Source organism: Plecotus auritus, assembly GCF_963455305.1.
Source record: "Plecotus auritus genome assembly, chromosome: 9".
Classification (NCBI taxonomy): domain Eukaryota; kingdom Metazoa; phylum Chordata; class Mammalia; order Chiroptera; family Vespertilionidae; genus Plecotus; species Plecotus auritus.
Window position 1 is genome coordinate 28,833,984 of NC_137783.1, and position 23,223 is coordinate 28,857,206.

The window sequence follows — 23,223 nt, forward strand, 5'->3', positions numbered from 1 at the left end:
GCGAATGGGACACCCGAGCTCCAAATCCCTGCTCATGCCAGGAAAGGAGAACTTCTGGTGCCTAAGAGGAGCCTGGAGAATAGAACAAAACCCTGGGAAAGCATGCTTCCCATCTGGAGCCCACGTCCCCAGCAGCCCGCCCACCATTGTGGAAAAGGGGGCTTAACGAGATGCAGAGCATCCAAGCCCCGGCCTTCTAGTATTCATTTTTCTTGGAAATGTCTGAGGTTCTGTGATTCCTCTCTAATCCCATATGCCATACTTAACTTATATTTTCACAGGCACAGGGCTGGTTGCTTTGGCCAACATCCGCTTCAGGTTGGAGAAGGTGTTGCCCTCAGTCTGTGCTGAGAGCTGGCCACATGTGGTCTGGGCATCCATTTCAGGTGGCATCAATTAGCCCCTGGATCCCAGCTATCTGGCAAGAATCACAGTTCAGGAAATCAGAAAATAGGGTATCTTTTTTCTTTTTTCTCCTCTTTTTATTTTTTAATTTGAATGCAATGAGTTCTCTAACATCAAACTGAACTAAATTTCTGAGTTTAGAAAAGTCACAAGAATTTTTATTTGATCTCTAAGTGCTTTACACTCCCCCACCCCCAGCTGCTCCACAACTTGGGTTTCTCTTTCTAGCTGAGGTCCTCTGTTTTATTTTCCTGGATCACCTGTAACTAATTCTATTATCCAGTTATGAGTACCAGGATCCCCTGCTCGGAATCAAAGGTTCCTTATATCTAATAACACTCATAGAATGAGGATCACTTTACACCTTTAGGAAGACAAGATATTTCTTTGGGTTTCATTATCTTTCTTTTTTATTGAAAGTGTTGGAACAGTCCAGCTGGTGTGGCTCAGTGGTTGAGTGTCAACTTCTGAACCAGGAGGTCACGGTTCAATTCCTGGTCAGGGCACATGCCCAGGTTACGGGCTCAATCAGGAGGGGGGTGCGCAAAGGGCAGCCGATTGATGATTCTCTCTCATCATTGATGTCTCTCTCTCTCTCTCTCTCTCTCTCTTTCTCTCTCTCTCTCTCTCCTCTGCCTCTTCCGTCCTCTCTGAAATCAGTAAAGATATATATATATATTTTTAAAAGTGTTGGAACATAAATCCCAGATCTTCTTAATATTTTTACCCAACTGATGAAAAAGTGACACCTGAAAAAAATATATGAATCCATACCCTTTCAGAAGACCTCTAATAAGCTCAGCGCCACCCACATCACTCCTGTTCCTGACCGTTCTGCATGTTTGATGCAGTTTGCCACCTCATTCTTATTTCCTAGTCACTGGGAACAGCGGGTGTTATCTCTTAATGTCACATTTTCAGAGGGCAGCCCAGCAGGGTGTAGCACAAAGCTGCCCTTAGAAGTGTTCTAAAAAGGCTTGTTTAATAACCACCCCAAGTGGATGTTTAAAAATCTATCTGTTTTCCCCCAGAACAGATCTTGCTCTCTCCCACCCATCCCCCTAACTGGGACCACTCTTCTCTTAGTTACTTTTGTCTCCAGGCCTACTGGACCATACTAGCATGCCCAGAGGCCATCTTGGTTACCCTAATCAATGCCTGGGCAGCTAGCCACATACCACACCTTTCTCTGCCTGCTTCCGAGGCAGAGGGGACACAGGAACATAGTGTTCTAGAGTAGTATATATTTTCTGGTAGAGAAATTCAGCTCTGAAAAAGGATGGTGGGCACCTGGGCATTTTTTAATGTGGTGTGTGTGTGTGTGTGTGTGTGTGTGTGTGTGTGTGTGTGTGTGTGTTTTATCCCCTTCTTTCTGATTTTCTATTGGTAAACCATCTTTCTACACATTTCTAGCATGTATGGTTCTGGAGAGGTTCATCCCACTCCTGTGCCCTAGGGCAACAATTTTCAACCTTTTTCATCCCATGGCACACATAAACTAATTACTAAAATTCTGCAGCACACCAAATATATATAGTATATATATATATATATATATATATATGTATATATATATATATATATATATATTGCCAATCTAACAACAACAGCCAAAAAGGTCTAATTTTGATTCATTCACACCAAACAGCTATTGTTGGCTGTTGTCATTTTTTTTTATTTGACAATCTAAGGGAAAAGAGGTCAGGTATTGCATGTTTTAAAAATTCTTGCCGCACACCAGTTGAAAATCGCTGCCCTAGAGGACAGCACGCAACCTGGCCTGGCCAGTTCTCTTTCCTGATTTCGGTGATTGATTCAGGAGGTGGGTGTGTGACCCAAGCCAAGCCAAAGTGACATTCTCAGGGTTTGTGCTAGAACTCTTGGGAAAGAGCTAGTGTCTTTCTACTGGGTTTGAAAGCTGATAGATGTAAGAATGATGCTCTGGTGGCCATCCTGTCACTGTAAGCTGGGAACCTTCTAGAGGACTAAGCCCAGAGAGGAGTGCAGAGATAAGAGGCGATGAGACACAGCTGTTTTGTGACATTATTTGAGTCCCTGGACTTAGTTTCGCCTGAAGCTAACTATGCCTGAGCTTTCCAGCAGGTTGGCCAAAAGCATTCCCTGTCTTGCTTAAGGCAGATTGAGCAAGGCTACTCACCTTGAAGTAAGGGTGAGTGGTACTTAGAATTTAGTATTGATGGAGGGTCCTCCTGCCCTTATTGATGTGCTAAGATCCAGGAATGGATTCTGTAGAGGGCCCCCTGGGAAGGCACATGAGGGCATTCTTTAATTATTGTCAGCTGAACCCAGTGGCGTAGGCAAAGTCATGCCCTGTGAACACGCCTTGCCAAAAGGGCAAGGGTGTTGTCAGCTTGACCTTCATTTCAGCCCATGGTATGGGGAAGTGGGCTTTGATATCTAAAACCAGCCTAGCACCAGGAATGCTCAGGGCCTACTCAAGAATGCAAATAATCTCCTTTGTCTTGACCTTTTGGTGAAACTTCCTGGTATTTGAGGGTATAAATAAACATGTGCCTGGGTTCTGCGTCACTGTCTCTCCATCAGAAGAGGGCAACGGTCCACCCGGCCCTACTTTTCTTTCTATCTCTGTATCTTGTCTCTTTTTTTCTCTTATTTCTCAATCCCCAGCTCCTCTACTCAGGAACTGGACCCGCTCTCTAGCCGCGCTGAACGTGGAAAAGAGAGAAAAATATTACAGGATTCATTCATTCCTGTTTATGCACTGGTTAAGATGTAAGACAAAAACACATAGCTTTATTAACACTGCAATCATTTCCAACTCATCTTAGCATTCTTAATCTCTTCTTTCCTCAACATAACAAAGTAATGATCAAGTAGCAAAATTTACAGATGGCTTACTTGTGGGAGGGCTGACAGATGGTGAAAGGTCTAAATGTAAGAAGCAACAACACAAGACCTGTCTAATGTGCAAACCTGGTGTCCAGTGCCTAAAATGGTGTTCAGGGACTCATGGTCCACAGTCTAAGTGAAGCCCCTTTCTGAACCTGGCCAGTCAGAGCCAAGGAAAAGGACTGCCCAGGGTAATTTTATTTCTGGTCTATAGAGGTAAAGACTAAGTCTATCAGTTAATAGGACCTAAACAAAAATCATAAGCTTTGATATTAGGCCGACTTGTATTTAAGTCCCACGGCTTGTAGTTACTAGTTGTGTGAAACCTCAGAGGAGCTTTCTTAGCCTTGGTTTCCTTTCCCAGAAATGGAAATAACACCACCTATCTCGAAGGGTGTTTGAGGGTATTCAATGAAATTATAAATTTAAATACTTCATCTAGTCACTGGCACATAGTAAGCACTCACTAGTTGGTAACCATCATCAGTATAATTATTAGTAATAGTAATTATAACGATAATAACAGAGGCAGTAGGAGTTTGCTCACTTTTACTTACATTTTATGTGTGTGGTAGAACTGGAACTTTAGGACATAAAACAGCATTAAGCATAATTTCCATGTCCTGACCAGTGGTGTACCAGTTGGTTGGAGTATCATCTGGTGCACCGAAGGGTCTCAGGTTTGATTCCTGATCAGGGCACATATCCAGGTTGATATGTGAGTTTGATCCCTGGTCTCTCCCTGGTGGGGGAGTGTGTGTGTGTGGGGGGCAGCCAATCAATGTTTCTCTCTCCAACTCCCTTCCTTTCTCTCTCAAAACAATTAAAAAACAATGGCATATCTTTGGGTGAGGAAGAAAGGAAGGAAGGAAGGAAGGAAGGAAGGAAGGAAGGAAGGAAGGAAGGAAGGAAGGAAGGGAGGGAGGGAGGGAGGGAGGGAGGGAGGGAGGGAGGGAGGGAGGGAGGGAGAGAGAGAAAGGAAGGAAGGAAGGAAGGAAGGAAGGAAGGAAGGAAGGAAGGAAGGAAGGAAGGAAGGAAGGAAAGAAGAAAGGGAAGATTACCATTAGATAGGCTTTAGTGTCCTCTTGGCCTGGTGTGTAAGGATTAGGAGAGCAAAGAGATGAAAGCACATTTTTTATCAGTTTTGTCGAGGTCAGTACAAAGTATGTACCTTGACTAAGCCAAATTTCTCAGACACTTAAAGGATTTATTATGCTAATCTCTGCTTATTTTCAATTCAGGTAAAATGTTCCATTTAAGATAATGCTAACAGATCTCTTTTAACAGTTGAGTTATATCAACTCTATTAAAAGATAAAAGCTAATACCTTCCATTTATTTGTGCAGCCTCTACAAATGGAGTCAAAATGACATATTAACTTTTTAAGAGAAGAATTTTGAAAATGTACCCCTATGAAAAAATATGGCATAAAATGGAAAGAAAATGGAAGCTAAAAACTGAAAATAAAACAATGCCACAATAACCAACATAAAAATACCATACACATGGCCGAAACCGGTTTGGCTCAGTGGATAGAGCGTCGGCCTGCGGACTGAAGGGTCCCAGGTTCGATTCCGGTCAAGGGCACGTACCTTGGTTGCGGGCACATCCCCAGTAGGGGGTGTGCAGGAGGCAGCTGATCGATGTTTCTCTCTCATCAATGTTTCTAGCTCTCTATCCCTCTCCTCTCTTCCTCTCTGTAAAAAATTAATAAAAAATATATTTAAAAAAAAATACCATACACATGAATATGAGTATGGTTTGTTCACACCCTGATAGGTGAGTTTTAAATGGTTTTACAGGTTAGGTCTCCTTTCAACCCAGCCCTATCCAGTGGGAGGTAAAGGAAAGAGAAAAGAGTTTCGTGGTCACCCCTGACTTAGGAAGTGAGGTCAGTATCTCTTCCATTTTGTTGTGTTTAGGGCTCTTTGCCCTGACTCCCAGTCCCCTCTCCCCACGTCAGGGATACCCTATACCAACCAGCACTCCACTAAGCCAGAGTGATTGGTTCAGGGAAGGGTCTATGAAAAAATTCTGGCCAATAAATTCTGACCAAGTTCAGAATTTTGTTGAATGGAACATCTTGGGGAGAGAAACTTTTTTCACTGGACCTGAAAATGAGAGGATGGACTCCTCCGACTGCCAACTGTTACTACTACAGCTCATGAAACAGGAGACTGAAGCCAACACTAGCAGAAAGCAGAGGCAAGAAATGGGGAGAAACTGAGTCCTGAGAATCCCCTTTGAGCCCCAAATCCAGCACTGCCTAACCCTGCTCCCTGGGAGCTCTGCCTAACCCTGCTCCCTGGGCTTTCCAGTTTACGTAAGCCCATGAATTGCCTTTTTGTTTAAGCCAGTTTAGGCTAGGATTTGGTTACTTTCGATTTAAAGTGACTTCATGATATGGAGATCTGGTAACAAAAACAAACAAACAAAATCAAGACATATCTAAGTTTAAATCAGGCATAAGCAGTGAGTACAGCTGAGAGATTAAGGCCTAGCACAACAGCCCGGTGAACCTAGGAATTTCTGCAAGTTGATCCACAGATTCATGATGCACCTTCAGATAACAATAATTTAAAAAACAAATAAAGCATATCTGTTCAAGTGGAGAGTTTCAAGAGAAAAATCAGGAAATTGATCAGGACTTGGGCGGCGTCTTTGGGAAGTTAGCTAAGGAGCCAGCCATGTTACAACTGCCCTGATCAGGAGAAGCAGTGGCGTGGCTTGCTAAGTATTGCACTGGAATGCTTGCATTATTTAGGGCTTCTGTGACTTCACATTAAGAGGCTTTCCCAGCCCAGCCCCATGCTCAGTGGTTGAGCGTTGACCTATGAACCAGGAGGTCAAAGTTTGATTCCCCGTCAGGGCATATACCCGGTTGCAGGCTCTATCCCCAGAAAGGGGTGTACAGGAGGCAGCCCATCAATGATTCTCTCTTATCATTGATGTTTCTATTGCTCTCTCCCTCTCCCTTCCTCTCTGAAATCAATAAAAATATATTTTAAAAAACAAAGAGGCTTTCCCAAACATGGGAAGGTGCCTTTAGGGCCACAAATAAAGGGGTGTGACTCCTCCAGAACACCAGCAGAAAGCACTCAGACAAATGAGGAATTGTAGTTTTTATGAAATGGGGACTGTACAAAGCAGATGCAGTAGGAATTTGGAACCAACTTAAGACAGTACATTGTTTGTTCAATTCCTGGTAGAAATCCTGCCCCCCCCCAAAAAAAAAAATTATTTTTAATCTTATATGGCAACTTCTTTGCCAGAAAAGAGCTTTGATGCAATGCTAGCATAAAAATCACTTAAAACCAGTGCAGTTCAGAAAAATGTTGGAACTCAGAAGCACCTCTTCCAAACCACAGCCAGTCCAGTGCCCGTTCCTGGCAGGTGGAGTGCAGCGACAGGGGCAAAACCCAGCATTTTTCTTTACATTAAGAACTTTGTGCCCTAACAGTGTGGCTCAGTAGTTGAGCGTCGACCTATGAACTAGGAGGTCACGGTTCAATACTCAGTCAGGGCAAATGCCCAGGTTGTGGGCTTGATCCCCAGTGTGGGGTGTGCAGGAGGCAGCCAAACAATGATTCTATCTCATCATTCTTGCTTCTATCTCTCCCTCCCTCTCCCTTCCTCTCTGAAATCAATAAAAATATATTTTTTTAAAAAAGAACTTTGTATCAGGACCCTGACATTCTCCTGATTCATGTTTTTGGAGTATCTGGCACTATTTAATTCTGCTTCTACTGGGTAAACATCAGGAACTGTTTAAAAAACAGGACAGAATTGACGCAACCCTGTACACATTCAAATACCCAGGTTTGAGTCCCTTAGTACAGACGTTTGCCAACTACAGAAGACTAGTGCTCTACCTAGGAAGCCAAGAGAATCATTCCACACCTTCGTTCCTCCCATGCCGTACGATAGCTCATCTGGGGACCATGTGCTAAGTTGCATTTATAGGAGAAAAACATTTCTAGTACATTCAAGCCTCGTTTTATATGGCAAACAGGCAAAGGAATCTGGCTCTGTAATGAAAAACGTAGTATCCAAAATGAAATGAATAGTTCAGTAAAAAGCAGAGAATCAGCCTTAGAATAGTGGCTAGGACATCGTAGGCACTTATAAGTATATGTTGAGTGAGTGAATAAAAGCATAAGCAAATGAATAAATGAATGAATCATTGGTTGAGCCATTTAAAATGAGACCTGAAAGAGAGCCAGCTGGGAAATTCTTGGAAGTAGAGCGAGATCATGATTGGTCAACAGGACAAATATTTATGGCTCATCCATCTTGCACAAGGTGAAGTGGAAAATATTGCAGGGGAGGGAGACAGGAAGATGTTATCAACATGGTTTCTGCTCAATATTGCTTGCCATCCACCTGAGAAAATGAATACACTAGTAAAACAAGAACTGAAATTATAAATTAATTCTCTTCATGAAATAAGGAACACAGAGAAAAAAGTCTTACAAGCATTTGTGTAGGTTCTGGGGGTTGAAGGTCAGAGAAGGCGTCACGTAGAGATAGCATCAATGTAAGTAGAATTTGAGTCTGTGGATAGAAGGAGCAAGGCTTGCCTGTCAAGGAAATGTCTGATGTGAATGCAATCATGTGACATATTTGGGACCAACCTGGCAGCTAAATATCTGTAATCTGGCCACATCTCTTGTCCTCTCTGCGGGCCCCAGGTTCCTGCCATCATCTCATATCTGAATTACAGCCTCCAATAGGTTTCCCAGGCACTTTTTCTGATACTCTTCTGACTCACTGTCCTGAAAGCAGCAAGAATAATCTTTTTAAAAGATAAATCCTATCTGTTTCCTCCCCTGCTTAAAACCTTCCAGGGTTCCTCACTGACCTTAGGACAAAGTCCTAGCTCACTAGGTTTTCAAGTCCAGCAGGATCTGGCCTCTTTTCTGACCCCAATCCCACCTTCCCAGCCCTACCCTACTCTGCCTCCAGCTACACTGAACTTCTTTCAGTTCCCAAGGATGCAACGTTGTCTCCCCTAGGCTCCACACACCAAGAAAACTTTTGCCCCATATTTCACCTGGCTAATTCCTATTCCCAGGTCAGATTTCATCCTAAATAGCACTTCCTCTGAAAGAGTCCCTGGGCCTCGAGCCCCAGGTTACCTGTCCCTCCTGTGTTCTCTCTGAGCTCCTTGTACTTCCTGCTGATAGAGCTTGTCACATTTCATGATCACGTTTAGTGTTTCATTTTGCCACCAGACTGTAAGCTCCATGAGAAAAGGGACCAGGCTTGTCTGTGTCACCACTCTGTTCTCAACACAAACTACAGTGTCTGAAACTTGTTAGATATCCAGTAAAGTTTTGTTGAATGGGTAGATGAATGAATGAATTAATGTTGTTCAAACAAATTGGGAAGGAATTGAGGATTGCAGTGGGCCTTGAATGATAGGCCAAGGATTCTGAATTTTACCTTAAAAGCACCTAATTATTAAACAATTTTGAGTACAAAGCGTGACAAAATAAGTGATTAAATTGATATTCAAAAGACAAAAATAGATATAACTGATTTTATAAGAATGACAGGTTGGAGAATGAAAAAAGGGAAGCCAAAGATTTCATTTCACAAAAATAAAGGATTTGAAAGAAGGAGGCATGAAATCATGTGTACAGTCTAGAAATGCTTCTTAGATCAATTACTGATATTTGAGGACTTTTAAGATTTGGGTTCAACCCAAAGTTGGTCCTCAGAACTAAGCATAGGCCATCCTCCCTTCATGCCACGTCATAAACACTGGTACGTGCCTCACCCAGACACTCACACGTACAAAAGAAGGAATCTAAATTCTCAGGGACAGTTTGTAAATAACCCTTTTCACATGGGGTGAACCACATTTCTTTGATTGGGGACAGAGAATGATAAAGATTTAAAGTTGAGCAGAGGAGATGGATACTCTGAAGCTTGGCCCCACTTGAATTGGGGTGTCAGCAGACATGCAAGCTGGTCCTCAACTTACCCAACCCACAAGGCTGAGCTGGTCCTTCTTCACAAAATTTAAAAAAAAAATACACAAAACTTTATAATTTATCATTGTTCTGGTATTACGTGTCTGGTAATGTAACCAGACAATCAATGGGTCCGTGCTGCCTGTCACTACTTGAGCCAATTAAGCAGAGACAGGGTTGAATCATATATGAGCATTTATTCCAGTATGCCAGCAGTATGGGAGAGCAGCAGGTCATTCACAAAAATATGCTCTGAAGTCCCCCATAAACCAGCTGCTTAAATAGGGTCCGACAAGGATTACATGGAGAAGTAGAGATTACAGGCATGGGGAAGTAGGAGGCTGCGGTGGAACGCCATTGTTCGGATAACTAGGTTGTTAATTTTTCCACGATAATAAGCAGGTTCTTGAATAAAAATTGTTCCAAGGTTGACTCCCAGGTCCAAGGTTGACTCCCAAGTCCTGGGGGCATACAACTCCAGCCAGAATGTCCTTTCTTTAACCAACACAAGGCAATCATGGTTAACAGAGCATGATTAATATTTCCCATAACCATAGCTAGTCCCCAATATTCTATATTTGCCCCTAACAGTAAGTGGCGCCACATAAGTAGAGGAGGGACAAAAAGCCCAGGTAGTTTGCAGAAACTGTAAAGGTCAAATAGCCCAACCAACTACCATGAGTTGTCTTAGAATACACTGGCCTGGATGGTTCCTAAGCCTCGCTCTGCATTCAGTCAAATGTTGTTTGGATAATAATATTAAATGAGGAATAACATGACCCATATGCTTAAGATTATTAAAAGAGTGGAAAATTGCACAACTGAACATTTTTCTTAGTCTTCAAAGCCTGAGGGTCATAATTTGTAGGGATCACTGTGCTGGCTTGGATACTGATTATTTACTAAAGCGTTGACAGCTTCTTCAGTTTTGTACAAGATAGAAAAGAAGTTCCAGTCCCCTCCTCAGGGAGTGATAACATAAGTTAGGCAGGCAAAGACTCCTACATAATATAGATAAGATATGGCTGTAAAGTAATAACAGGAAATTTTTTAAACGCAAATACCAGGACTTACTATTCAAGAGAGCTGCTCTGCAAGCCTGTCACCATGGGGCATGGTATAATTAGTTCAGAGATATATCTGCTGCTCAGACATTTTTCAAAGGTGTCTTTAGACTCGGAGGGGCAGTGTGGTGTAGTGGAAGAAGCATGAACTTTGAATTCTGACCTTTACCAGATGCATGGCCATAGGCAAGTTTCCTAACCTACCAACTCCTTAGATTCTCTTGTAAAATGGAGATAAGATGCCACACCATTCCCACCCCCGCCCCAGGCTTACTGAGATAATGCCAAAAAGTACCAGTCTTAAGAGGCAGCCATTACTTTTCATGTCCTTTAAGTTCAGTTTTAGATGAATAGGATAAAACCAATCTTGTTAGGTAATCACAGAATATTTTGACCAACAGCAGAATTACTCAGCTTGATCACTCCTTCAGACAAGCAACTTAGTCCCTGTATTATTCTCGTAGGGCTGACTTCAGAAAATACTACACGTTGGGTGGCTTAAAAAACAGAAATGTATTATCTCTCAGTTCTGTAGGCTAGAAGTTCAAAAGTGAGGTATCAGCAGGGCCATACTCTCTCTCTAAAGGCTATAGTGGAGGATCCTTTCATTACTTTTCCTAGCTCTGGTGGTCCCGAGCTATCCTTGAAGTTTCTTGGGTTGTAGATTTAGCGCTCCAACATCTGCCTTCATCATTACATGCCATTCCTCTGCATGTCTGTCCCTATGTCTCTTGTCTTCTCCTTATAAGGAGACCAGATAGATAGGATGCAGGGCCCTCCATAATCCAGTGTTACTTTATCTCAACATAACTAATTATACCTGCAAAAATTCTATGTGGGGTGATCACTATTCAACACAGAGCAGTCACCAAAATCAATCTCTTAAAAAGAAAATGTATTATATTTTTAAGGACATCCAAAATTACCGAATGCATGTTTTACAAAAGCTAGCAAAAAAAGAAGAGTCCTAGATATATTTCAGACGGTGGCATCTGGCAGTTTTATTGGAAAGCATGGCTTGGCTACCATTGTCATTAATTTAAAGCTATAATATCTGACTCTGTATATATATTCTCATTATTTTAGAACTTTAGTTAAACCATCATTCTGTCCCTCCAAGAACATAGAATGGAGAATATACTCATGCATGCCTAGGCTTACCAAATGATACTCAACTCAAAGAGACTAGAAGAGTTATTCTAATAAATCATCATCATCATCATCATCATCATCATTATCATCATGACATCTTCCTCTAAATTTGATCTGGCCAGAAACTGACTCAAGCTGAGTTAGTTATTCCCTTTTCATCTCCAGTCTCAAAGCTTTGTGTAATTATACAGTCTGCATTTATATAAATAGCATAAATTTCAACAGATAGGCAGCATTTATACATCTTTTGATGCAAACAGAAAGTTAAAGATGTTCTCCAGTCTCAGTGAAACCCCTCCCTGAGGAAGGCAGATTTTAGATTGAGACAGATGCTTAACAAAGACTTCCTTGAGGAAGTGTTAAAGAATCCCCCTATTGAGAAATGGCAAGAGGGAGTTTTCAGTCACTTGTGCTATGAGCCAAGCTCTGGGTTGTATTGGGCTGAGCAGACACGATGGCCCCATTCTAGGGTCTCCATGTCTGATGAGCAGGAGAGCCATACACAGAAGGCATAGATCTCAAAAGGAGGGAAGTCCTAACCTGATTCTGGGTGTCTTAAAAGGCTTGTAATTATCACCACAATTAACGATTCCTGGATTTCCCATGCCAAAATCTGGGGGCAGGGCAAGGAGACTAGAAGCAGCATCAGGGACAGAGGCAGGCCATCGTAGTCCCAGCATGAAGAGAGAGACTCTTCATCAGAAGACTTGACCGAGTGTCACATTGGGGAACGTCCCATTCAACTATTGAGCCCCGTGATTTTAGCTGTGAAAGATTCCAGAAGCTTATCAACTCTCCTTCTCTCTTAATAAAGCATTCCTCTGCATCCTGCTAACCGGTATTATTCAAGTTGAAGAACTGAAATCAGCCTCCTGAGCAGGCAAGGGAACAATTGTCTCAGGTTGTGGGTGAAAGCCAAAAGTGTTCCCTAATTCCCTTCTGTCACAGTGATCTTTGACAGCAGCCTTACACTCGAAAAGCTTCTCTCAAGGGAATTTAATCTGGGAAGCAAGGAGAACACTTGAAAGCTGAAATGCCTGTGAGAGGCGTGGCGAGCCAAGGGATCACAACATTCATTCCTACAGAGGCCAGGCAGGGAATCTTTGGTGAAGCTTCTATTTAAATCTGTCCATTCTTTTTTTTTTTAAATATATTTTATTGATTTTTTACAGAGAGGAAGGGAGAGGGATAGAGAGTTAGAAACATCGATGAACAAGAAACATCGATCAGCTGCCTCCTGCACACTCCCTACTGGGTATGTGCCCGCAACAAAGGTACATGCCCTTGACCGGAATTGAACCTGGGACCTTTCAGTCCACAGGCCGATGCTCTATCCACTGAGCCAAACCAGTTAGGTCAAATCGGTCCATTCTTATTGGATTAGTTATTTCCTCAATATTGAGTTTAAGAGTTCTTTATGTAATCTCTATACATGTCCTTTATCAGATATGTGATTTTTCAAATATTTTCTCTCAATCCATGACTTTGTCTTTCATTCACCTAATAGTGCATTTCAAAAACATAGGTTTTTAATTTTGCCAAAGTCCCATTTATCTTGTTTTCTTTTCTTTTCTTTTCTTCCATGGATCATGATTTTGGTGTTCTATCTAAGAAATTTTTGCCTAACCCAAGATCATAAAGATATTTTCTTTCCTTCCCATTTTAAAGGGCCAGAAATAATTTTAAATTCTATGGAAGTTCTGTGTCAGCCAAACAAAATACATCTTTGAGCTCGATCTTGCCTGTGAGTCACCCGTTTCTAACCTTTACTTATAGCACAATCCCTCATATCCCTAATTTTGTATCATACAAGGCTAACAAGTCCCTTCCTTAAACTTTTCACAGCACATCATGTTTTGCAAGAAACTGTTACAACTCTTACTCAGGGTCATCTTTTCCATGATTTACACAGAAAATCAATGCCAATTGATTTTTTAAAAAAGTATTGGGATGTCAATACTTTTATTGAGTGTTGAGAAAAAGAATAAATGATCTTAGTTCTCCTGAGTCTGAACTTGCTTGGAGTTCTGGTCAGATAAAAATGACATTCACTATCACAATATATTAACCAACTATTGCTTAACTTTAACTAATGAGAAAATTGTGGAGGGGATAGGGTTCAGGGGAAGAGGCAGAGGGAAAGCAGATTTTTCTGTTTAAATTTTGCTTTCAGGTAATTAGGGTCGGTGCCAGTTGGGGCCCTTTGTTCTTCAGTGCTATCTCAGACCTCCAAAAGACGATTTCAAAAGCCCTTGACTAATTAAATGTTATTCCTTTAACATGGACTCTCCAAGATAGTGTTTTTAATATACTAGAGGAGACAAAATTCTGGCCTGGGGCATAGGATAAAAACAATTTTGTGTAGTCAATAGAGAACGAGTGTTCTTAGCCCCTCTGGCATTGTTCTGGAAATCCACATGTGATGTAGGAAATTTGTTGTCTCGTGTCCAAACACTGTTCACAAGAACAGTTTTTAAAAATGTAATCAGACCCCATGAAATGCAGGGTGCAGTTCAGAATGTGCGAGGTGTGCTGAGAGCACAGAGGCTTAAGGATGTCCCTGGGTGGATGGATAGCACACAGGCGAGGGGCAGTGGGAGTTGAGCAGAGTCTTTTATGGGGAGAAAGCTTTGCTGGTCCCTCTGAAACCACTGCAGCATCAAACTTCAGGAACTCAAAAGGAGCAAGGGCAGCTATTGAGCCCCCGTGCTCCATAAACGCATACAACTGTTCTTGGAGCCGAGATGCTGGTCTGGATCAACGAGCCTAAATTTGACGTTGGAGACTCTTCCACTCTGTTGATGGTTTCAGCAATGGTTTCAGTACTGAACTCCTGTAAGAAGCATTTTCAGAGAAGTGAAAGCTTTCCATTGCGCTTAAAGGAGAACATAGCTTTGGAACCCCCTTTATCTCCTCTTCTTGGCTGTATCTGGGATTCTCAAAGCAACAGGACAGTTCATCCTTCCTCTGAAGCCATTTCCTGCTATTGTGGTTATTTTACAAAAAGATAAAGGAAATTCAGAGGACCAACAAGGGGTTACATGCCTGAAACTCTCACTGAGTCCACTGTTGAGGCTTGAGTGCCCTGTGGAACTTCACATCCTTCATTTTGCACCAGCCATCAAGTGCCTTGGCCTCTTTGTACTTCTTTCAGCATTTAGTGCTTACTAGTCCTTTATCAGTTCCTCATAGCCCAAAATGAAGTCACTGATTCATGCTATCAATCCACGCTAGGGTGGATTTGAAATCTAAATAAACATGAACTGCCCTAGCTGGTTTGGCTCAGTGGATAGAGAGTCCGCTTGTGGACCAAAGGGTCCTGGGTTTGATTCTGGTTAAGGGCATGTACCTTGGTTGCAGGCTTCTTCCTGGCCCAGGTGCTGGTCAGGGCTCGAGCAGGAGGCAACCAATCGATGTGTTTCTCTTACATCGATGTTTCTCTCTTTTTTTTCCCTCTCTCTTCCATTCTCCCTAAAAATCATTGGAAAAATATCCTTGGATGAGAATTAACAAAGACAATAATAAATAAACAAACAAACAAACAAACATGAACTGAGGTGTAACTTTCCTAGAAAACTCCATTAGAGCAGAACTTTAAAAAACTCTATGGAATCTTTTATCTTAAGGGTTTCCTCCTGTCCCTCACAGAGAGAATCATCAAAAAGTGGGAATTTTAGACTTCTTCCCCCCTAAGAAGTGTGTGGAGGGATGGTAGTTGGGTTAGGAGAAATTTTAATTCCATTTTATTTAGTATAAAACACATTGCCCATCACAGAGAAAGGCAGCCGGTCCATTTTAGTTTATATTAGGCCCAGCGGGTTGGTCTAGTAAGGAAAGCACAGCCATGGGTTTATAAACCGGGGTGTGAATAGTAGTCCTGCCACTTGCTGTCTGTGTGGCCTTGAGCGAGTGTTCGTCACACACACATGGGGCTACTGACCCGCAGACCAGAGGGCTGCTGTGGGGATTCTGCATTTCAAGGAGCTGAGCAAGGCACCGGGAGTTGCGGCTGTTCTGCATCTGCTCCAGCCATGCTTTAGCTTCTATGGCAGCACTCACTGCCGTGCTTCCTAATTGCTCATGTCATCTCTGACTTGCCCCAAGACCCCGCTAGGGCAAGGGCCATGCCTTGCTTGCTCACCTTTGCTTTATCCACCTGACACAGGCCGAGGAGAGAGGAAGCCTTCAACAAATATTTTTGGAAGGAAAGAAAGAGGGAAGGTAGGGAAGAAGAGGTTCATTAGAAGAGTAATTAAGTGATTAAAAGCATAGATCTGCAGTCAAACTAAATTTCAAATGCAAACCCTCTGACTGACTAGCTGGGTGACTGGGCAAGTTATTCAACTTTCATCTATAGAAAAGAAATAGTGATATCCACCTCCAAGAAGTGTGACAGGATTGTAAGACTAATTTTGTAAAAGGTTAGCATTGTTCTCAGGACGTGAGAAGCACTCAGTGATCACTGTTCTCATTATTACTATATAGTTTAATGGAACTCATCTTAAATCTGATTAATAATTGCCTTGGTCCTTGCTGGATGAAACAGGTGTGGAAATCATGCAGAAATTACCTTCTGCTATTACTAGAAATAAGCAATCAGCACTTATCCTTGAACTGTATGCTGGAGAAGATGGGCTACCCTCATCATCAGCAAGCCTGACCCTGTGGGAAGTATGGAATTTTAACCAATTCAGGGAGGGTTTTGAACGGCGCCCATCTGTATATTCAAGGCGCAGGGCTAAGGGTTCTTAGGCATTCAGACATAAGTCATATCCTGCCCTACTGGAGCCGCAACTCAGAAATCACCTTAAGAAAAGGCAGGTGGCCTGGCTGGTGTGGCTCAGTGGTTGAGCATCAACCCATAAACCGGTAGGTCATAGTTTAATTCCCGATCAGAGCACATGCTTGGATTGTGGGCTCAATCCCCAGTGAAGGGCATGCAGGAGGCAACTGATCAATGGTTCTCTCTCATCATTGATGTTTCTATCCCTCTCTCCCTCTCCCTTACTCTCTCTGAAATCAGTAAAAACATATTTTAAAGGAAAGGAAGGAAGGGAGGAAGGAAGGAAGGAAAGGCAGGTGGTGACCAACTGCTCCAGCCAAAGTGCAGAGCATGGTCTGGACCCAGGGAGTGAGGAGGAAGTGGGCTCTGGGTTCAAGTCACTGTCTTACTATTTTCTGGCTGAGAGGAACCTCATTTCCTCACATACAAAGTGAAAGCACCTAGAGTCCTTGCTTTATGGAATGGCGGTAAGCATTAAGTGAGATAATACTTGTAGCTGGACATAAAGCCTGACGCATGCTCAATAAACCTTAGCCATTATTGTTGTAGTGTTATTATTATCATCTAGTATGATTTTAACTGGAGAATAGTAACATAATTATAAATATTAACCTATAGCCTAAAACTACTAGCATATTGAAACTAGCATCTACACTAATAAAAGGGTAATATGCAAATTTGTCAGGATGCCCTCACACAATGACAAAACAGCAGGCTGCGTGGGGCGATCAGGCCGGCGGGGGTGGGCAGTGAGGGGTAACCAAATGACAGAACAGTAGGCTCCGTAGGGCGACCAAGATGGCAGCGGGGCAATGAGGAGTGACCAGGCCGGTGTGTGGGGGGGGCAGTGAGGGGCGACCAGGCCAGCAGGGGGGGGGGTAGTTGGGGGCAACCAGGCAAGTGGAGAGGGAAAGTTGGGGGTGACCAGGCCACGGGGGTGGGGGGCAGTTAGGGGCAATCAGGCCAGCAGGGGGGGCAGTGGGAGTAATCAGGCCAGCAGGCAGAGGCGCTTAGGGGTGATCAGGCTGGCAAGGGGGGCAGTTAGGGACGATCAGGCAGGCAGAGGCCATTAGGAGCAATCAGGCAGGCAGGCAGGTGAGCGGTTAGGAGCCAGTGGTCCCGGATTGTGAGAGGGATGTCCAACTGACGGTTTAGGCCCAATCAGGCCTAAACCGGCAGTCGGACATCCCCCAAAGGGCCCCGGATTGGAGAGGGTGCAGGCTGGGCTGAGGGGACCCCCCCTTGTACAAATTTTGTTCACCAGGCCTCTAATATTATTATATATCACTATAGTCCTATAGTTAGTATCATAATATTAATTAGTATAAAACTAAGAGTATAATAAGAATATTTGTAACATGGTCAGTGCTTCGTGGAAAATTTGACATTTGAGCTAAATCTTGAAGAATAGGTACCATTTAGGCAATGTTTGGCTATTCAGCATCTAAGGAAGGAAAACAGGTGTGTTTTTATAAGTTTTAATCTGTTCTAAGTTTAATATAGGGGTTGGCCAAAGTAGGGTTACAGTTGTGAGTATGGTATACACAGAGTACATTCTTGTATCATTATTTATTAATTATTGTATTATTTATTTGTATTATATCCTCTTATAATAATAATTATCATTGTTATTATTTTGTATCTTTACTTATGATTTATCTTTTAGGTAGTGATGGTTGGTGATTGAACCCACCCACCTTGTATTCTCTAGCTATAGGACCACGTGCAGAAGGCTCTGCTCCTGAAGGGTTAATGAGGATGAGCCTGGAACCAAATACTGAGAGGGATGAAGGAAGAGGAAATGCATGCTCAGCAGAAATTCCCCAGGTCAGTGCTTTCCCACATTTGCCTGCTTTCCCCACTCTGACATCCCACAGGAGAGCAAGGCCGGTGCAGATCAGAGTCCGCCACACACTATAAATATTCGCTTCACAATTACTAGATTATTAGTATTTATGTTGAAAACAAACTCCCCTTTGGGACTCCTGTTCAACTCTATTGGCACCTGGTGGATCCTTTAATATTTAAGTTCCCCCATCTTCAAAGATCCACATCAGAGTCTTTCCTGAGGCTGAGGACTGAATGTTCTTGCACCTGGGAATTTCCCTTGTGGCCAGAAAACCAGAAGGGGGAAACGTTTCATGCATAAAAGAAATGTTACCGGGAGAAGATAAGGCAGTGTGTGTGTGTGTGTGTGTGTGTGTGGGGGGGGGGGGGGGGTCTTGAGGTCTAAAAACCACACATAAAGATTTAAATTAGTCTGCCTGCCTCCCTCCCCCATTCCTATTAGAAGCTTATAAAACAGTGTGATGAGTATGCATCTTTGTGTTTGTGTGTGTTTATAAGCACACGTGCACATGCAGGCATTAGGAAGGGCACAATAAGTCAGAGCTGAAATTGACATTGACTTCCCAGAAAATGTTTTGTGAAATTTGTTTGTAAAAATAAATCTAAGGCAGCCAGTCTCAAACTTCAATGAGCATAAGAACCACTGGAAAGCTGCTGAAAATTTATATTTCCAGCCCCCGAGAGCCTGATTCAGTAGGCCCAGGATGAAAATCTGGAACCTTTATTTTCATTTTATTGTACTTTTTTAAAATTTTTATTTATTATTGACAGTATTATAGAAGTCTCCCATTTCCGCTCCCCCCGCCCCCCCCCATCATTTTCCCCTTCCACCTAGCCCCTGCCCCACCACAGGCCTTCACCACACTATTGTCTGTGTCCGTAGGCTATGCATATATGCATATATATTCTTTGGTTAATCTCTTCCAATTCCTTCCACGCACCTCCCATCTGAGATCTGTCAGTCTGTTCCATGCATCCATGCCTCTGGACCTATTTTGTCCGTCAGTTTATTTTGTTCATTAGATTCCACATATAGGCGAGATCATGCAATATTTGTCTTTCTCTAACTGGCGTATTTTGCTTAGCATAATACTCTCCAGGTCTATCCAAGTTGTTGCAAAGGGTAAGAGCTCCTTCCTTTTTACAGCCCATAGTATGGAATCTTTACTTTTAACAAGCATCCCATGTAATCTGATGCAAATGGTCCTTGAACCACTCTGAAAAATGCTAGTCTAAGCTTGATGTTTTTATCTTCATAATTTGTTCTGCCCTCATATTCATTTGGGAATAATTTTTAACTATTTCCCCCAATTTTCTCACTAAGCATAAGATTACCATCATTGGCTCAGGTAAATTCTCTTTTTTCTTTTTTTTTTTCTTTTTTGGAAACTATTTAGTTTCTGAAAGCTAAAGTGCTTTTTCATTGAGTAGGGCTGGGGCAAATGTAGTGGAGACAGCTTTATTCTGAACCTCAGCTAGACAATGACAAAGAATACCAGAAAGATTTTCTCTCCAGGGGTTTTTCTACCAAGAGCAGTTGCAACAGAGAAAAGTCAGCTGAACTAGGGCTTCTGTGAGTTCTCTTCCCTGTTAACTTAAAAGCTATGTGGTCAACTTCTGCATAGAGTACATGGCCACAGAAACTCAGCCTTGCATGCCATGGGGAACCCAGGGCGATGGTTTGCTGTGCGTGAGCAGCTGTGCACAAGTGTGAGGCAAACCAGAGGGACCCGGCCCAGAGGCAGATAACACGGGAGCCTGCCCTAATCCTGCTGTCCTGGGATTTGCCCTTTAATGGCTTCCAATGGAGCCTGTTCTCAAGGAAGGAAACTAGGCAACATGAATCACAATGTCTTTTGTGTCTAGTCTGCATTTGAAGTTGGATCAACTCTGCTCATGGATGAGATGAAGGAGGGACAAAGGAAGGCTCTTGGGTCCCAGGAGCAGACCAGCCCCTGCCATGGAATGCAGGCACTGGGTGGGGCAAGGGGGTGAGGACGATTATGAACTTAGCGGCAGCGGTAAAAATCCTCATAAGACATTTGAAAAGCAAGAAATATTCTTCTCTGGGAAAGATGTCACAAAGCTATTAGAACAAAAGTTAACTATTTGCTCTTCGACAAAGCAGCTGTGAGTCCTGCTGTTTTAACATTTATGGATTCAGTTTCTTCTGTGAAATTAAAGTATTGGAACCGATGATTCTATGACCCTCTCCAGCTCTAACCTGAGGAATTTCTTAGGATTAGCTACAATGCTCTTAAGTAGTTGAAAAGTTGGTTATCTAGACTGTTATACAAACTTCTCCAAAATTTAGAGGCTTAAAGGAACCATTTAATTCTGCTCACGATTTTGTAGGTCAAGAATTTAGGAAGAGCTCAGCTAGATAAGTGACCTCTGTTTCCAGCTGAGGCGGGAGGACCCATCCACCTATCTGATGCCCCGGTGCCATTCTTTCTTCTCTCTCTCTCTCTCTCTCTCTCTCTCTCTCTCTCTCTCTCTCTCTCTCTCGCCCCCCCCCCCCGACATACTGCTTCTACTTGGCAACTCATCCTCCAGGGCCCCTCCATGTGGCTCATGCTTTTCAGGATGGCATGGCAACCTCAGGTTGGTCATACTTCTCACCTGAAGCCTTAGTGTCCCCATAGACCAAGTCAGAAGCTGCTGGTCCTCTTGAAGGCAAGCCCAGAGCTGCTGTAGCATCACTTTCACTGTATTCTACTGGTTAAAACATCACAGGCCAACCCAGATTCAAGTGGAGAACCAGAACCCTCAATGGGAGGAGTATCAGAAAATGTCAAGCTATCTTCTATCAGCCACAGTTAGCATTTAATAGAAATTAATTTCCAACATGATGAAGTCTACCCAAAGGCAATGACTCAAAAAAATGTTTGTTCTTTCACAAAACTCTAAAGACTTATCCTTTTTAAACAAGAAGGCTATTTGGGATATTCAATGATTGTTCTATGGCCTCTTTCTACCCAGATAAGAAGCTGATTGCAGAGGATGGTCAGGTTCATGAAGACATTGTTTACAGACCAAAAAAGCTACCCTATATAATAAAAGCCTAATATGCTAAGTGTCTGGTCAGCTGGTCAGCCGTTCAGCCAATCAAAGCATAATATGCTAATGATATGTTAAGGCTGCTCAACCACTTGCTATGACGTGCACTGACCACCAGGGGGAAGACACTCTGACCGGTATATTAGCTTGCTGCTGGGGTCTGGGCCAATTGGGACTGAGCGAGATGAGCTGGACACACCCTGGAGCCCTCCCGCAGTCCTTCCCTGGCTGGCCAACCTCCCAAATCCCTCCCCCGCCCCAATCATGCACTGGCAGGGTCCCTCAGCCTTGCACCCTCTCACAATCTGGGACTCCTCGGGGGATGTCGGAGAGCTGGTTTCAGCCTGATCCTGCAGGCCAGACCGAGGGACCCCACTGGTGCACAAATTTGTGCACCAGGCCTCTAGTGATTAAATAATAACTGATTGCTGTTAAAAAAACAAACAAGGAAAAAAAAAGACTCATTTTAATGTAATTGACTTTTATCTTTGATAATACTCAGTCCCTGGCTCTTTCAAAAAAGAATGGCATGGGGGTTGCTAAGTACCCACTAACTCTGACTACAAAGCCTTGTGACAGGGCCACTTCATGGGGCCAGGGGCCAAGCTCATTGCTTAGTGCTCTGCTTCTGCTCTCAGTGTGGCACAGATGCCACCCTGGCAGTCCACACACACAAACAGATCTTTGTTGTTCTGGGTGCAGCAAATTCTTTACCATGAATAATCTACTACAACAAATGCTCCCTTTAGTTCCCTCTCAGTTTTGAGAGTATTTGAGCTCCCAAGAGAAAGGAAGTATTGCTCAATAGGAACTAAATGCTAGAAATGCTTTCTTGAAGCATTGCTATGGAAAAGAAATGAAATGCCACCATTTGTTTTACATGTCTGGTAAAAGGAATAAATGGGTAAATTTGGTTATGTAGACACAAAGTGCTACAGCAATGAGGCAGCATGGTGGAGCAGTGAGGCACCTGGGCTTTGGAGTCATCCCGTCTGGGTTTGCATCCACACCTTAACACTTCCCACCATGACCCTTTGGACCAATAACGGAGCTTAGCTACACCTCACTTTTCTCAGAGGTAAAGAAAAGACCACAGAGTAACATCTACCTCTTAAGGCTGCTTCTGAGGTTTAAATGAAATGATCCCTGCTAAGTAGTCAACACACAGTAAGCTCTTGATACATGTTGGTGCTGTTATTATTACTATTATTACCACATTATGTACTCACACATACTCACATTGCTCTTTAGATATGCAAAGGAAATGTGTTTTCTTAATGTTATTCATTACTGATATAGTATTCCTGGGTAGTTGGGGAGGGAAGATTTTAAACATATCTCTTCGGTTCTTGCTTGTCTTTGCAGTGGGATGTGTCCTGGGTAGATAAGGACATTGCCTACGCTGACAACCACAGAACCAGCCATCTGCTTCCAGATCTCCGCAGTGTCACTGGCCTCCGGCACCTCTGAGTCCTGTCATCAGGGAAAACTGGAATTTTTGGATTTCCTGCTCACCACATACAAGCCCTAGGGAGCCACGAGTCCTGCCTCAGGCTCATCTACCCATGACCTCTTCCCAACCTGAACCGCTCTATCACTGTCACTCCAACATGGAGCCAAATGTTGAGCATCTCCAAGGACAGTGGTTTCTTTCAGGGGCAGGAGGGGGGCACAATTTTACCTCCAGGAGACATTGGCAACATCTGGAGACATTTTTGATTGTCACAACTGGGGAGATGCTGAGACCTCTAGTAGGTAGAGGCTAAACATCTTACAGTGCATGGCACAGCCCCTCAAGGCCAAAAAAAAAAAAAAAAAAATTAGCTTACCCAAAGTGTCTACAGTACCAAAGGTGAGAAAATCTGTCCTAGAGGCTCCCAGCACCCCCAGGCCACAATGAGAAAAGCAAGCCACTAGATTCAAGATTCTCAGGTCTCCTTAAACCTATGGAGATGTTTCTACCACACAGCACTGCCTCCCTCTTCCATTAGCCAGGAGTTTTACTCTGAGATTGGAGGTAGTAGGGAGGTAGGGATATGGGTACCTCACCACCTTGTTCCGC

General features: G+C 43.1%; 1 protein-coding gene across 2 annotated transcripts in view; it reads left to right on the forward strand.

Annotated features, from left to right (window-relative positions):
- The window catches only part of RNLS (renalase, FAD dependent amine oxidase), a 318,654-nt gene extending 295,692 nt beyond the window's left edge, over positions 1-22,962 (forward strand). For both annotated transcript variants that reach the window (XR_013961612.1, XR_013961613.1), the window contains 2 exons: positions 17,965-18,080; positions 22,527-22,962. The gene's annotated coding sequence lies outside the window, so the exon portion shown is untranslated. The remainder of the gene's footprint in view (positions 1-17,964; positions 18,081-22,526) is intronic.
- The last annotated feature ends 261 nt before the right edge of the window (positions 22,963-23,223 follow it).